Consider the following 16,585-nt stretch of genomic DNA (forward strand, 5'->3'; position numbering starts at 1 on the left):
GGAAAGAGACAAAAAGCAGGTGGTTGTCACCTGAATAAGTGCTCTGATGATGGGGGCACAGAGCTGTGCTTGGAAAACACAGGAGAGTCACCCATCTGGGACAGGAGAAGGAGAGGTCAGGGTGAGGGCAGAGTAAGACAGGTACATGGCCTTCCGGATCCATTTCTTGGGGTTTGTCCGTCACTGACTAGGATCGGAGAGCTGAGACAGCTGCTTAAAGAAAATAGCCTTAATTGGTGTTGGAGAGTCTGGGAGAAGCACAGAGGCCAGGGGCAAGGAGGTGGGGGAGATTTAGGAGGTGAGATATCAGGGACATTTCTTAGTGAAGACACTGAACTGAAGGAGTGAGAAAGGAAAGCCAAACTGGAACTTTGGGCCATGTAAGGGAGCTGTCATTTAGGTAAAGGCTTGTTCTGTGTGTCGCACCACAGAAATTGTAGGTGGGTGTTTTCTAATATCAGACGACTTTAATTTGAATTATATTTGATAAAATCAGTCAATTTTTACATGCACTCAGTTTTCATATTGTATTATTCCGATAGCATGGTCTTCTCCTAAATTAAAAAAAAAGGAATTTCACTTGAAAAATTCTTCCCCTGAAAGTTTGACATAGATGAGTTTCAGCCTCTTTGCTATTCTGGTTCCCTTCCTGTCTGTCCTGGCTCTTACTGGTACTCCCCCACCCCCTTGCTGACTGTCTGTGCGTAGCATGAGAAGGCAGTGTGTAGATTTTGTGTGTCTCTCACCTGGGGTCGTTCTGCTCCTGGCAGACCACTTCAGGGACTCCCTGTGAGGCTGTGCAAGCTAACCCTAATTCAGTTCCTCAAAACTGAACTTTTTAAAGTCATTTCAGTTAATTAGAGACTCAAGAGTTTTAAACCACACATAAGAGGTATGAATAATGTGATAAAAGTATTGTTGAGACCCTCTGTTGTGTTTTCTTTCTTGTATTATTTCAAAGTTCATGCAGTAACTTGAATGACCAGATTCATTCTAGAAGGATAATGTGTTGAACATTCTGACATGAATATACCTGTTTTACTCACCATAGGTACTAAGAAAAGGTACAGGCACTTGAGGACATTGAGGTTTGTGACTTTAAAAGTTGATGTGTGATTAAAAAACATGAACATCCCATTGTTCTCATGAGTCTCTTGAATAATGAAATTTGCTCCTGATATCACTTACACTGTATTTTATTAAGTCAAACCTACCTAACCTTTGTTTGTATGCTGAGTATCACTGTTTTCACGGCACATAATTGCGCTTCATGGTGGTGGTGGGATGGATGGGGAGAGAATGAGGTGAAGTGAGAGGTGTTGCATAAAGCGTCTCATTGATTGGCGTGCTGCTGGACAGCTCCACAGGTAGGTCTGAGCTAAGGTAGTGTTTCTGGAGGAGTCCCATTCTCAGAGGTATTAGTAGGTGCGCTTGATGAAATACATTTGCATGTGTTTGGTTTAGCAGGTTTGTTAGAGTATTCTCAGCTTTTCCGACTCTCTAAGGGAGGGAGATATGAAGCATTTCCTAAATGTATTTCATTGTGGGACCCTCTGCTCTTTTTTTCTCTTTTTAATGGTAAATTTCTGTACCAAGTCCCTGGAAAATCTCTCTCGAAGTAATTCTCCAGTCAACATGCTTGAGAAGATGAGCCTTAGGAAACATCATGTGATTAAGAATCTAAGTCTGAAGATACCAGATTAGCACTGATTAGTAGTTTTCTACCAATTTCTTGCTATTTTGCTGTCTTTTGAAAAGCATTCCTTAAAGTGGTGGTGTTTTTAAAAACTGCATGAATTGACAGGGGACCATGAAACATTAAATAAAAGGTAACTACTGAAGTAACATGTTAATGTTTTAAACAGTTTTATTTCTCAGTAAATAGTTTTTGAGTGATACTGTAAGATGTAAGAGAAAATAAGGTATAAAGTATTTAGGCACATCCTGTTTCTTAGGAAACACGAAGTAATGTCAGCATACACAAAATCCTGAGCTGAAACCTGCAGAAGGTTAAAATTGAACAGAAGTTGTAGGAGGATTAAGGGGTTTCTGGTTAATACCACATTACGCTAAAATCTTTTTGTCACGGTTTTTTTTGAAATCTTTCTACAGATATTTCTAAGATTTCCTCTGCCTCTGGTGGGTGTGGTTCACTTTTCCTTCATTTAATGAACTCTTAAATGTTAATAAGCTACTTCGTTGGCTGCTGGACGGCAGCAGTGGACAGGGAGGTATTGGCCCCCATCCTCAGGTCTAGGGAACATGAAAGCCTTTCTCTGGTTAGAATTTCTAGTGTCTTTGTTCGCCATTCTTTACTTTAAACTTGGTTACTATTGGTGATTGGCTTGCTTTTCCTGCTTGTTTTTTACACGTTCATCTAGTCTGATCTTTTAACTACTGCCTGAGCTTTCAGATCTCAGCTCCAGGCCTGGACCCACCCTAGGCCACGGATCCACTTAATGGAAGCAGCTTCCAGACAGCTCCCCTAGAATGTCCCATAGTAACTTCACAGTCAGCATGCCCAAAGCAGTGACTTCTCTCTGATGATCTGGTTGTCATTGAATCAGAAGTTTCTGTTATGAAGGGATTGATTAGAAGGTGCTTATTTAATCCAGAGGTAGTAACTTAAAATAGCAACACTTAAGGAGCTTTAAAAACTGCAGATTCCCTGTCTCACCCCTGAGCTGGGATCTCAGGATGGTAACCCGTCTGTGTTTATGAATGACCTGATTTAAAGTCCTGTGGTGCAGAATCTCCTTTAGTACATGCATTCAAGATACCTTAGAAATGTGTTCAGTGCTTTTTAAGAGTGAGGATGTTAAGGAAATGAGGCCTTTATTTGAAGCTGTTTCAGAGGAGCCACATCAAACGCCCTCATGACATCAGCTAATGGTCTCTAGGAGAGAAAATCTGGAGATGGAGATACTGGAACATTTTTCACCAGTGGCTGCCCGGAATGCCTTAGTGGCACCTCACGTCCTGCTTTTCCTCCCCTTCCTGTCGTTCCTGTGCTGGTGTCCCTAATGGCTCTGCAGGTGGGAGAGCACAGGCAGGTTGACTGAAGTAGGTGATACTTCCTGTCTCTTTGAAGGGTGTGAGAGGGGAAAGACAAGCCTTCTCCCATGTTGTTGACCCTGAGGCTCCCTCATTCAGTACCTGACCAGGTGGGGGCTGGGTATTTACTAAGGTGATGCTGGTAGTTCAGCCTCTGGGTAGCTCGCTCCCCTTGATCATTACTGCTGATGCAATTGAAGGTTGGAGATTACTTTAGGAAAAGTCCAAATGACTCAGTTTCAGCACTTGTCCCTCTGGGGCTATGCCCTGTGTGCTGTCTTTCCATCGTAGTGTCAGTTTCTCTACACGTCCCATCATCCACCCATCATCATCCACCCACCTCTACTCTAGGGATGAGATGAAAAAGCCTCCTTTCTCTGTTTTTATCCAGATGAGGGACAAGCCACTAGCAAAGGGGAGGGGTTGGGTTTGGGTGTCTTGCAGAATTTAGGGGCAAAGGCCAGCAGGAACTCGGTGGATTCATGGGTGGAGCTGCCTTCATGAGCTTTGCCAAAAGGACCTTCGCCTGTATTTCTGGGGCTCTTAAACACTGTTCCTCAAACACCGTGACACATAATTGGAGGTAAACAGTGTGAAACTAGGAAAATAAGTTTTAGCCTCTAATTTTTGAAAGCCTGGATCTCTCTGGGGTATCATCACTGTTTTTGTGGCATAGAAAGTAAAATAAGTGGACCAAAAACATTTGGCATCCTATTTTTGTTCTGGTAGGTGTGGGAAAAAGAAATGTACAAAAAGAATGTGGTTGACAGTCCTCATGGATCTCGAGGAGGGAGACCACAAATCAACCTCAAACACACATGGTAGATCCGACCCTGGCAAGTGCTGTAGGGGCACGAGGCTGCACTTTCTAACAGGGTGTTCAGGGAGGATCTCAGAGAGAGGTGGCTTTGAGCAGAGACATGAAGAAGGAAGGCAGGAATCACACTGGTTTGGAGGAAGAATGCTGTGGGCCAGGGAAGTGGCGAGGAGGAGGCCTGGCAGGTGAAGAATGCTTTCACCTGGGACTTGTTCTCTTCCCTGGCCTGTGCCAGAATCTGTCCGGTGGAGTTGAGAAGAATCTGGAATATGTTTGTTGCTTCTAGAAATGCTCTACCTGAGATTGTTACACTTCAAGTTTACTAAAACTTGGGAGAGTGGAATGTGTGCCAGGAAATGCCCATTTTATCATCTGTTTTGTGATTTTTTTGGGTTGTTTTCTTAGGTTTTTTTGACTTGTTATTTTGACTTCAGGGTTACTTCCAAATAGCTGTCCTGTTTCCATGCTTCTTAATTCTATTTTCACAATTTATTGGCTTTAATTACTCTATTCTCTAAAGGAAATGGGTTTTGGGTTTAGGATTCCATTTAAGGATGTAAATAAGTAGAGTCTCTGAAAAGAGAAGAAATTTATGCACATTTTTATAAACATGATCAGATACACAGCCCTTTAAAAACCTTTGATTGGTAATTTCACAGATGTTTGTAAATTGGATTTTTTATTTAGTGGACGAGGAAGCATAGCCTTCTTTAAGAACGGCCACATTGTTGATCTGCACCCAGAGACCACCAGTGATGTCCCAGGGTAGAGCCCCTCTTGGGAATGTGGAGGGTTCGAGTCTGATAGACGCTGACTTGTTTTAGTTATCTGTTTCTGATCTCACAGAGAACTGGCAGCACCAGCCTGTCATGGGTCCTGCAACACTGGGAAGGTAGCGTTGCCCTGTGCAGTGGCCTCATGCCCTCCATCTGATGTGACAGTGTAGTCAGACTTCTTTTTTCCGTTTTGAAAAATTTCCTTTCTCTGATCAGTAACAAAAACTTTATCCTTGTGACTTAAGTTGGGATTTTTAACAGTGATCTCTTCCACTTTTTGAGCCTTATCAAGGTTTGTAGATCATACTGATTCCAGGTGTGAGAGAGGATGTCTTCGGTGCTTATGAGCACGCTTGCTGCCCCTTGGCTGGCTGGGTGGGCACTTCTCTGTGTTAATGGATGCTCATCTGTGCGGTCAGCCAAATGGGCTCTTGGTTGGCATGACAGAACGCCCTTCCTCCTCCACATGTACCCACATAGTGACAGCTGTCCTCCAAGGCTTCCTCTCCCATGTGGAAATCATCTGCTACGTTCCCTGTTGGCCTGGAACAGCTGCAACTTCTGGGAGAGGGAGAAGCACATCTGTTTTCTCAGAGAGTGATTTTTAGTATGCAAGTATCTGTTCTTGTGTTTCTTGTGGGAAAAATAGAAAAGATACATGGAGCCTGTGGTATCAGACTCCAGGGTGACTGTGGGTAAAAGCAAAACCACTTATTTTTGGGGAGTGGACTAAACAAATTTGCAAGTAACTCTTGCTTTTAAATCACAAGGGAATACATTTCATTTCATAATCAATCATGGGAAAAAAATTGTAGGCCCATTGCCAAAGATAATATAAAAGATCTGCTTTGAAATGTTTCCGAGGATAGGGACTGTGGATTCCTTTCTCTCTCTCGAACACACTGTCCTAGTGTAATTGAAAGTCCCTGAAGACATTTGGCAGCTCCCTTTTGTGTTTTTCTATCCAGAAAGTTGAATGAATTAAAATTTCAATTAGGCTAAATATTTTACTTCACCCAAAAGAAACTGAACTCTCTTTTGTGACTAATGCTACCTATAACTTAAAGTATTAGTTGTATCTCTAGTTCCCTTTGTTTCAGCATACACATTCTGCATATTTAAACCTCCATCTGGAGTATCTAAACACAGTCGATGTATTTAGATAAAACAACTAATTGTGCCATATGCTTTCTTTTCTGAAATTTCTATATTTCTGTGTAAACTTCTAAGAAATGGTATGATATATGATATCGCAGATCTTACCTAGATTATGTAATGAGGAGTTTCTTGGTATGTAATTAAAGAGAAGACTGATTCCCACTGAGGTAAATAAACTGTCTTGTCCAGTAGTTCTTGACTTTTAGGCATTTGGGTAATGCCAAGGCAAGCGTGCTCATTTAGGCATCTGCTTCAAAATGAGAAAAATGGACTTCTAGAACCAAGCCCTTCTATTGAATCCTCCCGGCCAGTAATATGTTATCATGAGCATTACTAACTGACCGCGGTTTGTCGGTTGCTAGACAGAGCAGTTAGGCTGGCTGTTTTCTAGGTGTCTCTAATTGAGCACTGTGGGTTTTATATACTGTGACAGAGTCTCTCTCACTGAGGCAGATTCAACACAGATTAGTGTTGGTCCACGCCATGGTTGGATGAGGAGGCAAGAGGCACATATCTGCTCACCAGCTTTGGTTCGTGAGCCCTCTGTTGCCTGACTTCAGTGAGGTCACCCCGGGATTTGCCTGTCTGATCCAAGCATAGCTTGACTGTATTCAGTAGCTCAGTAACAAACTTATTACAGATTGAGAGAAGAGAAGCAGAGGGTTCAAATAGCAGAAACATTTCCTCTGTACTGAGGAATAAAGCATTGACACACACATTGAAAAGCTTCTTACTTTGAAAGCTGTTTATCTTTAGATGAAACTTCACGCATGACAGTAATAGTATAAATATGAACTTGCCACCCATGCATTTGAAACATAGCATTCGTTGTTTGTGAACCTACTGATTCTGTAAATTGTCTTATAATACTAAAGGCACCTCTTAAAAAAATCTGCAGAACACAAGGAAGTCTTTATTCTTTCTCAGCCACACTCACTTGTCTGATCTTTTTGGGCTGAGTCTATATTCATAAATTGATATTAAGTCCTCAATACTCACTTCTTTTTGTTTTATGGTCTTTGTGATTGTTATTTCTGACATATATTGCATAATGACCATTGTGATATTCACCTAGCAGAAGGATAATCTCATAATTAATTACTAGAAATGCTTTACTTTAGCAGAAAGTACATCGTTAGCCTCAGCAAGATTATGGCATAGAACTTGTTCCATTTAGTGGTTCGTATTCATTGACTGTGATGTTTATAACTTTAATGAAGATAGATGTGAGGAAGGAAAGAAAAATCCTTCTCTTTACCTCCTGGGGCACTTTTTTCATGCTCTACTCTGACATTTCCTTTCCCTCAGATTTAGATTATTTGTGAGTATATTACCCTGATAACCTTGTAAGTGTCCTTAAGTTTAAGCAGAGTGTTTTTATTCATCTTAATATCTACCAGCATTCAGCACAGAAACTTCTCATTAACAGATTTATTACCATGTTATGTCAAATTTATGTTGATGGAAGAGAGAGGAACATCTCTACCCATTGGGGGAAATTAATTACTGAAATACACATGAACACACATGCACATAGTTATAAGGCGGCCCCTTCCAGATGAGCCAGTCCCGTAACTTAACCCCCAAGATGAGCTTTTTGGGGGAATGCCCAGTGTGTTTTTCAGTTAATTAAAGGACATTAAGGCAAGAATTCTTAATCTAGGCATGATGCATTAGGACATGTGAATCTCTCAAATTCCAGGCAGACATTTTATAAATTGATGTACTTTTCAGTCAGCCAGAGTAGAGTTTGTTGGTTTCTACAAGGAAATCAGTTAAACAGTTAAATATTAAGAACAGTTAAGTTAGAAAGTATTTTTCCCACTGAATCCTTTAGAAATTGCTTAGAGTTTATAATTTTTGTTATTGTGGTTCTTGTTTAGGTTTCTGACTCTGCGTCAGAATATCTGGATTGGAGTCAAGCTGCTCTCCTTATTTCCCATTGAGCAGATATCTTCATTTGTAAAGTAGGAAAAGACTGATTACCTAAGTAAAGAGGATGATTGAGAGAATCAAATGAAATACTTTAATGAAGCTATTTAGTAAACTGAAGTGCCATTGCATCACACTAATGTAAAATGATGGTGAGGAACCCACCTACTTGACGAGGAGGAAGACTAGAAATTCAGAGGCTGTTCTCTTCCTAAAGGAGCTTTTGACCACCCATTGTGAAAAAATGTGGCTGTCCCTATTCCTGTGGATCAATTGGCCCTCGCTCCCCTTTTTCATTGAATGTCCTAATCCAACACCAGGTCACAGCTAAGTTGGCTCCTGGTAGTCAGAAGAAATGGGAAGTAGCCTGGAAGGACAGCAGCTTTGCCTGTGTCCTCCTTCAAGAACCCAAAGTTGACTTCTCTCACTGTCATGTAAGGCTTTTGCCAAGTGAAGGCTGTCTGGTGGTAACGGCGTCATGGCCAATATAGAGGCAAGTTCGGGCCTCCTGAAAGCACTGCAGATCTGTCAAGCAGGCTGTGCTGAGCAGAGCAAATCCTGAGAATTGGTAGGGGCAGGTGGGACTAAAGAAAATGAGGTGAAAAAAATCTTACATACACAAAGACTCTCACATCGAATATTCCTTTCCAAAAGCACCTTTTTTCTTCTCTAGAAATGACCTTCTTTGGGCCAACTTCTCTCATTAGATGACAGCTCCCTGTCCTGGGCAGCACTGCATCCCCGGCACGTAGAGATGCGCTGGTTGCCGTAGTACCTTCCCTCTTCCCAGGAGTTTTGTCCATTCCTTAGTAGGAACCTCCTCCACCTCCTCTTTCTGGACCAGTAACTTTTCCAGGTGTACGTATTATGTTGTGATGTCATGAAAAAATCTCGTACCTCAAATAGTTGCTAGAATTCTATTCTTCAGTGTTTGAAATTATTCAAGGATAAAATCATTTGAACTTTTTGCTAAAGAATTTTTTAAATTCATTTTTTAAATTAAAATTATTGGGGTGACATTGGTTAATAAAATCAATAGGTTTCAAGTATACAATTCAATAAAACATCATATGTATGTTGCATTGTGTGTTCACTACCCAAAGTTAAATTTCCTTCTATCACCAAATATTTGACCCCCTCTACCCCTCTCTGGTAACCACTAATCCACTGTTCATGTCCCTGAGTCTCTGTTATATTTGTTATTGCTTTCACATTTATAATCCCACATATGAGCGAAATCATATTGTTCTCAACTTTTTCTGTCTTATTTCATATTTTCTTTCTTATTCTAATATTTCCCATTAATTATACATGTATCTTTATTCCTTTTTTTGCTTTCTTTAGATTGGTACCTTAGGTTTCTGTCCTCCCTTCCTTCCTAACTTCTGGATCGAACACTTAAATTTTTTTCTTTATTCATTATTTTTTGGCTTGGTAACAAAAATATATAATGCTGTAAGTTTTCCTTTGAAAAATATTTGGCTGTTTTGTATAGATTTTGGTGTACGTAATGTTTCCAGCATTATTTTTGGGTAATTAGTAGCTGATTTTTGATTATTTTCCTTTGATCTAAGGATTTGATCCAATAATTTTCACCTGATTTGTTTCAGGTTTTGTTGCACAACCTTATTTTCAGTTGATAATTGTGTATAGTGGCCTTTCTCTCATTTCATACTTGTTTCCAATGCTAGACTTTCCTTTCCTTAGAGCACCTTTGTCCTCCTTTTAGGGCCACCTGGAAGAGGGAAGACTGGGGTCTTTTTTCTCTGTGCCTTTCCTCATCAGAGGTAGCTGCCGCCCATGCTTGTCCCTAATATGCTGAAAGATTCCTCTGTCCATTAGTTGATGGCTCAGGATTACTTCTGGGTGAGCAGAGAAGGGGGCACTAATGAAGGCTCCAGAACCTGTTGCATTTTAGAATCTTTTTCTAGAGCATGGGCCTGCTACAACTGTCTCATAGGAATGTTGCGAGGATTGGTGGAAATAATATGATGTATGTAAGGCATCTAGCCCAGTGCCTGACATAAAAAAGTACACAGCAAATGATATTCTTCCATTTTTGCTCTAGCCAGGCAATCACAGGATTTCTGTGCTGCAGTCTGTACTTCCTGTGCTTCTGTCCCGTGATGCTCCACAGCTCTTTCTTGTTCTCTCCAAAGAATACTGTCTAATACTGGGTCTCCACCTCTTTCTTTCACTCTGGGTAGCCTCTTTAGACAATATTGACAAATGATTTTCCACAGAAATTCCACTTTTCTGTTTTTTAAATGTAAGGCCTTCTTCTCTGTTGGAGCATATTAGCGACATGCAACTACTGTGTGTGCCTGAGTTGGAGGATGGAGGGAAGGAAATGGGAGAGTCTGCATCCTTCCCACTGCAGTGCCCAGTACTGGGTGGGTTAGTTTTGATAATGATCACCTGGGGGAACTGAAGGCCAGAGGACCTTGTCACCACATGTCATTGTGTGGAAGTTTTGACCCTGGATGTTATCAAGACTCAGCATTATATGTCATCCCCATCCCTTCAGTTGTGTTGCTGAGTTAATATAGAAGTTCAAAATGCAGTTGAGAACTAGAGTAGCCAGTGGGAAGAATGACTCAGGGATTTAATGTTCTCCTGTGCTTAGAGGGCTATCTTATTAACTAAAAATCAGTTAAAGGATAGGGACTGAACTTTTACCTGGGTGGCTTGCATATGTTCTGAACACCTCTTCAGTTAAAAATTTTGCAGTATATCACTTATCAGGAAGAAAAAAAACTTTTTCTCTGCCCTCTTTTTGACTACAGGGCCTGCAAATTAAAATAATAAGACAGATTAACAAGGAAAAAAATTTATAAAGTACGCATACTCATTAGATGTTTAAAGATACTTATATACTTAATTAGTGGGGAAAAGGGAGAGGAAGAACAAAATGGGTCCCTTTAGGAAAGACAAATGGGGTTTTAGAAGCACAGATAAGAGATATGAAAATTTGTGATGTTTTTCTTCATAGATATAAAGAGGTCTTTCCTTTTTCTTGAGGGCCCGAGGGGGATTTATGGTAGGTTTATGCTGTTCTTCGTTCTGAGAATAAACCCACTCTAAAGAGGGGATTTATGGCAGCCTATTTCCCAGAAATTGCTCAGATAGTCAGATTAGCCAGATAAGGGAAGTTCTGATAAGGCTCTTTCTGCATCTGTTGAATCTCAAATGTCTTCAGCTTAAAGTAATCTTCATGCCAGTACTAATTTTCACTGTACCAGTTTTCATCCCTATGATGGTCCCAGCTTCTCTTTTGAACTTAAACCATATTTTCAGTTGTTTCTCAGGTGTATCTACCAGAATGTCACATCAATATTGGAAAAAATATGGAGAGCTATCTCTCCTTCCCTACCTTGTCCACCCTTGTCCTCTTCCTGGCCTTCCTGTTTGTATTTGTGGAGTTACCACTTACTAGGGTTCAGAATAGCAGGACGTCTTTGATTCGGCTTCTTCGTGAACACTCACCAGTGCCACTTGTGGAATGTCTCTTAAGTCTTGCCCCAACCTTCTGCTTTGACTTACTGATTGATCTTCTTACTCTCCTTCTTTACCCATTCATTCAGTCACGTTGGTAGTTAGTTGCTGGTTATTTATTCTCCTGTCTAAAAGTTTTGTGATTTCCCCATTGCTTGTTAAATTAAGATGAAACTCCATTAACTGACATTCAAGGATGTCGTGTCTCATTCTTGATTGCTTTAGCCGAACAGGATCACTTGTTTTCTTCCTGACCATCCACTTCTCTTCTCTGCCTGTGTCTGCCAGAAACACACTCCTTGTCACCCTTGCCCTAGTCTGTCTGTCACAGTCTTTTTCAAGTTGCAGATCAAATACCACTTCTTTCCTGGAGCCACATCTAAGCCTTCTCTTCAATTCAGTTCAGATAGGCCTCTTCTGAACACCCCTGGCATTTTGTGTCTCTTTTGTGGCATCCACCACAGGCTGTCTGATCATAGTAACTTGCCCATTTTTTCTGTTATGAAAAGTTCTTGAAATTCAGAGCCTAGATATTACTCAGTCTATGCCCCCTCAATGACATCATGTGCATAGTAGGCTTCTAAATCATTTAAGAAATGCTGACATTGATGAGACAGAGGATCAGTTAAATAAATGTTTTGAAGTCAGGAACTGTGTTCTGTACTTTGAGTATACTTGGAAGGGGCTGTGATGTCAGGGAGTCACTGAGGGACTGGTCTCAGGGTCATAGAACTGGTAAGAGTTAGAGGCAGGAGTCAAACCTGGTCTTAGTATTCTGTGTTCATGCCCACATCTTAACAAAAACCTTTGGTTTTAAAACCATATTATTAGGGAAGTCTGTTACCCCAAATTGTTTTAATAAAGCCTTTCGCATTATTGATACTTCTTGAGCTCAGCCTTTTGTTACGGCTATTAAATTTGGAGGCCTGTGAATATAGTGCAGATACAAAGTGGACTTCCTTCATTTTAGAATTCCTGTTTATAAAATCTTGTTCTTTGTTAACTGCAGAGTCTACTTCTTCTGTTTACCTTGTTTTTTCTTTTCTGTCATATGCTGATGTCTTCCCCCTTCCCCTGCTGTGTAGGAAGCCTCAGCTCTCAGTCACTACTTCCAGATTCTTAGGAAGAAGTTCCAAACAATTCAGAGCAAGTTTGCCTGTAAGTGATATTATTATTGATGTTGTGTCTCCATGACTTAATTTCTGCAAGCAAAAACCACCAAATGCAAAATCAAAGGGCACATGAGGAAAATGCTATTTGCAGCTCATATTATAGGAAGCTAATTTCTCTAATATGTGAAAAGATCCAGCTTTTAAAGAAGGTCTGTAACCCAATAGCAAAATGGACAAAGGATATGAAAGAAGGTTCACAGAAAAAAAATATACATGGCTCTTCAATATTTAAAGATGTTTAACCTTACAATAAGAATAAGATAAACTCCCTGAGATACCTTTCTTTTTCCACTTAAGGATTGATGATTGTCTTCATTTTCTGCCTTAAAAAGTTCCACAGATGGGATGGCTTAAACAACAGAAATTTATTTTTCCACAAATCTGACAGCTAGAGGTCTGAAATCAAGGTGTTTCCTGAGGTCTCTCTCCTTGACTTGTAGATGGCTGTCTTCACATGGTCTCCCCTCTATATGTGCCAGTGTCCTAATCTCCTTTTCTTAAAAGGATACACATCAAACTGTATTAGGGTCTTACCCTAATGACTTTATTTTATTTTATTTTATTTTTCTTTACTTACTCTCTTACTTTACTTACTTATTTACCTTACTTACTTAGGCCTACAGCACCTGGTCTTCCTAGGTGGTCTCTCATCCAAGTACTAACCAGGCCGGACCCTGCTTAGCTTCTGAGATCAGATGGGATTGAGCGCGTTCAGGATGGCATGGCTGTAGATAACTTCATTTTAACTTAACATCACCTCTTTAAAGACCCAATTTCCAAATACTGTCGTCACATTCTGAGGTGCTGGAAGTTAGGACTTAAACATATAAATTTGGAGTGGGGCACAACTAACCCCTAACAATGACCGGAAAAATGATTGATTACACTGTTGGCAAAGGAAAAGGGAAATGAGCATCCTCACATATTGCTGCAGATAGTAGAAATTGATAGCCTCTGAACAGTAACTTGTCATCTATTAAAATTCAAGTGTAGTCCTTTGACCTAGCAAGATTTAGGAATTTCAGGAATTCCCCAAATGAGAGATTCTTGGCACCTGGCACATAATAGCAAAAGAATGGAAAAGAACTTAATGTCAGAGACATGGGCTAGTTATGGTTAAAAAAAGAGGAAGTCCTTTATGGACAGGTGTAGAACATTCTAAGGAAAAGCAGGGTATAGAACAGGGTAGGGAATGTTACCATTTGGATAATAGAGGAGAAAGAGTTTATAGTTATTTGCATAAAATATTTCTCTAAGGTCCTGTAAGATGTAATGGGTGGTAGTGTGGAGGCTGGACGGGGTGAGATGGGCAGCGGTGAGAGAGAAACTTCTCACTGCATACATTTTGATACCTTTTACATTTTGAATCCTGAATTTATTAAACTATTTTCTATCTTTTATTTGAGAAAATTGTATCACACGATCATGATATATATTGTTTGAGGTCATCGCCTAAAAATGGAATTATTCTGATTAAGATTATTCTTATTTTAGGAACTCTGATATTTCTTAGAGTGCCTCACAAGCCACCATTTGGAAGGTTTTTTGAGGATAGTTCTACATCTGGGCAGTGACAACGCTTGGTCATTTGGTCACAGAGAACAGGCCAAGAGCGTCCTTAGGCCAGACCATTCTTGTCAAGACACTCTTGCCTGAAGGCTTGTAGGGCAGTGATTATTTTTTCATTCTGGATGCAGAATATATATGAATCATTGTTCCAGATTTTATTTTGCTCAGAAACTCCCATGCAGAGAAATACTATTTGGTCTTGTTAATTGAGTTCTTTCGGTTTTACCAGGTTATTTTAAGGCGTTTATGGGTGGTGATGTTGATAAAGCTAATAGCATTTTACATGTGTTTAGTACCTTGAACTTTGCAAAGTGCTTTCATGTTCATTATTTTATTGTCAATTGAACTGTGAGGTTTAGAAAGATTACCATCTTTTCATAGATGAGGAATCCTAAGCTTAGGTGTCTCTTGGTGACTTACTGATAGTGTTCTAGGTGGAGGTTTCATGTTATATGCAAAACTGACTAGGCTAAGAATAAGGAAGGAATTATTTGTTCGTGTTTCTGGTGTAGCAGCACTTCAGGCTTATCAACATTGGTCATGTATTTTCATTGATTTTCAGTTGAGGTGATTTTGACCCCCAGAGGACTTGAGCAGTGTCTGGAGAAATTTTTGGTCATCAGAACTGGGGATGTGTTACTGGCATCTAGTGGGTAGAGTGCCAGGGATGCTGCTAAACACTAGTGCACAAGACAGCACCCACAACAAAGTATTACCCAGCCCCAAAAGCCGATAATGCCTAGATGAGGAATCTTGATGTAGCTGCACGGCTGTTCTTGAATGGAGGATAGGATGGTCCTCTGAGGCTGGAGGAAGAATGAAGGCAGACATTTGGACCTGGAGAATGGATTCGGGAGATGGATACCTTGAATGGAGTATCCTCAGAGGAGTTGCCCTGTGAGCTGTGACTTGCATGAGGCAGGGCGGGCAGGGCGTCTCCTGGCAGAAGGAGCAGCTGTGCACTGTCTGTAGGAGTTAGACCCTGGTGCATTCCAAGGGCATGCAGCAGAGCAGGTGGAAATGAAACGAGATAGATAGGTACATGCTTGTGAAGGGCTATAGTGCCTCAAGCCAGAGTTTGGACGTCATTATAGAATTTAGTAGAAGCTCTCAGATATTTAAAAACTGGTGGGGTTTTTTTCTTGGTTTTGTTTTTTAGAGAAAGGATATTGACTCAGTCTCTATAATGTTTGATGGACATGTTTATGGCAACTCGTCCAAGCTCATTGTACCCCCTCTACTTCCAGGCTCCCTGTCAGGAGATGGAACCTGGAGGTAGAGGGGGTACACCAAGTCCTGTTACTTCTGCCTCCCAAGCCTCTTCAGATGACACTATAGGCACCTCTGCTCTCACCTCTCCCCAGACCATGCAGGAGGCTTTACTCTTTCCACACACATTGAGCATTTATTCCAAAACCAGTATCTACTCTGAAACCGTTCAGGGACTTTTAGGGAAAAAGTCTGACATGTTTAATCCTGGCTACTATAATATTGGCCTTGTTTTGTTGCTTTACTTTAGGTCACTTTTCACCCGGCCCCCTCTTTGTGTCCTCCCTCCATTAGGTCTTTGATGCTGCTGCTTCCCTGCCTTGCAGCTTCACTCCTGCCATTCTGGTTGCTGACCTCTACTTTCTCGCTTGTCTCCTCCCTCACTTCTCCTCTGACCGCAGTGCAAACTCATCATTTGGGTTCATCTTAAAGGACACTTGGTTCTAACTCTGCGATCTGGCAAGTCTCTGCTGTACTCTTTCATGGCACCCACTTGTGACAGTTATAATTATCAAACAATTGTTGGAGATCTGTCTTTAGCCTTAGAAGATAAGCTCCCTGTGGGAAAGGCAGCTGCTCACCCTGCTTAATGCTGCTTCCCTGTGCTGGCCCTTGGGAAAGGCCGCCTAGTGGCACCTCAGCCTGCAGCAAGTGGGGACTGGCTGCAGAGAGCATAGGAGCCTCACATCTGGAGGGGTGGACTCTCCTTGGCCAGATCGAACAACACAGTGAGGTTGGAAAGCAAATTCAGCCAAAAGGTGGTGGCCAGTGGAACCTTTCCTGATGCAATTTATTTCATTCTCTGATTAGTGCATTAGTGGTACCGGTGGAATTGGGGACAAAAACACAGTCATAGGACCTACCCAAGGTACTAAAAAACAGTGGCCGGAATAAAGGGCCTAATGCTGTTTTTCTTAGTGCCCTCGAATCTGGTGTCCATCGGCTCATGTTTGCGTAGCGTTCATACCCCAGCATGTTCGGTACCAGGAATCAGGATGGAAGTAGTTGGTCTTTTTACTCAGTCTTCCTCTCCAGGAAGATGACGTTTTCACAATGAAAGGGTGGGATTTTAGCCTTTCATCTGGGGAGCACCTAGTTCCTTAGTTGTTTTGCTGTTACTTTACTGCTTCCTAAGATATTGGGACAACACCTGAAAATGCATCACTTTGTCCCCTGCTATGGCTCCCTGAAAGGGAAAAGTAGTACTTCTCCTTACCCTCATACCCAAATCAATATAAAACTTTTATTGCATCATTAAAATATCATAAATAAGTCTGAGGAATCATCTGACTTCTTGGTGTTTTTGTAGCTGGACAACTTATACCTTATTCATCAGCCTGCTG

General features: G+C 41.0%; 1 protein-coding gene and 1 pseudogene across 2 annotated transcripts in view; one reads left to right on the top strand and one right to left on the bottom strand.

Annotated features, from left to right (window-relative positions):
• The window catches only part of STK24 (serine/threonine kinase 24), a 107,130-nt gene that overhangs the window by 59,868 nt on the left and 30,677 nt on the right, over positions 1-16,585 (top strand). The gene's annotated exons all lie outside the window — the stretch shown is intronic.
• LOC112477819 lies at positions 13,019-13,137 on the bottom strand (annotated as a pseudogene).

This window comes from Pteropus alecto, unplaced genomic scaffold (genome assembly GCF_000325575.1).
Source record: "Pteropus alecto unplaced genomic scaffold, ASM32557v1 scaffold13, whole genome shotgun sequence".
Taxonomy (NCBI): Eukaryota; Metazoa; Chordata; class Mammalia; order Chiroptera; family Pteropodidae; genus Pteropus; species Pteropus alecto.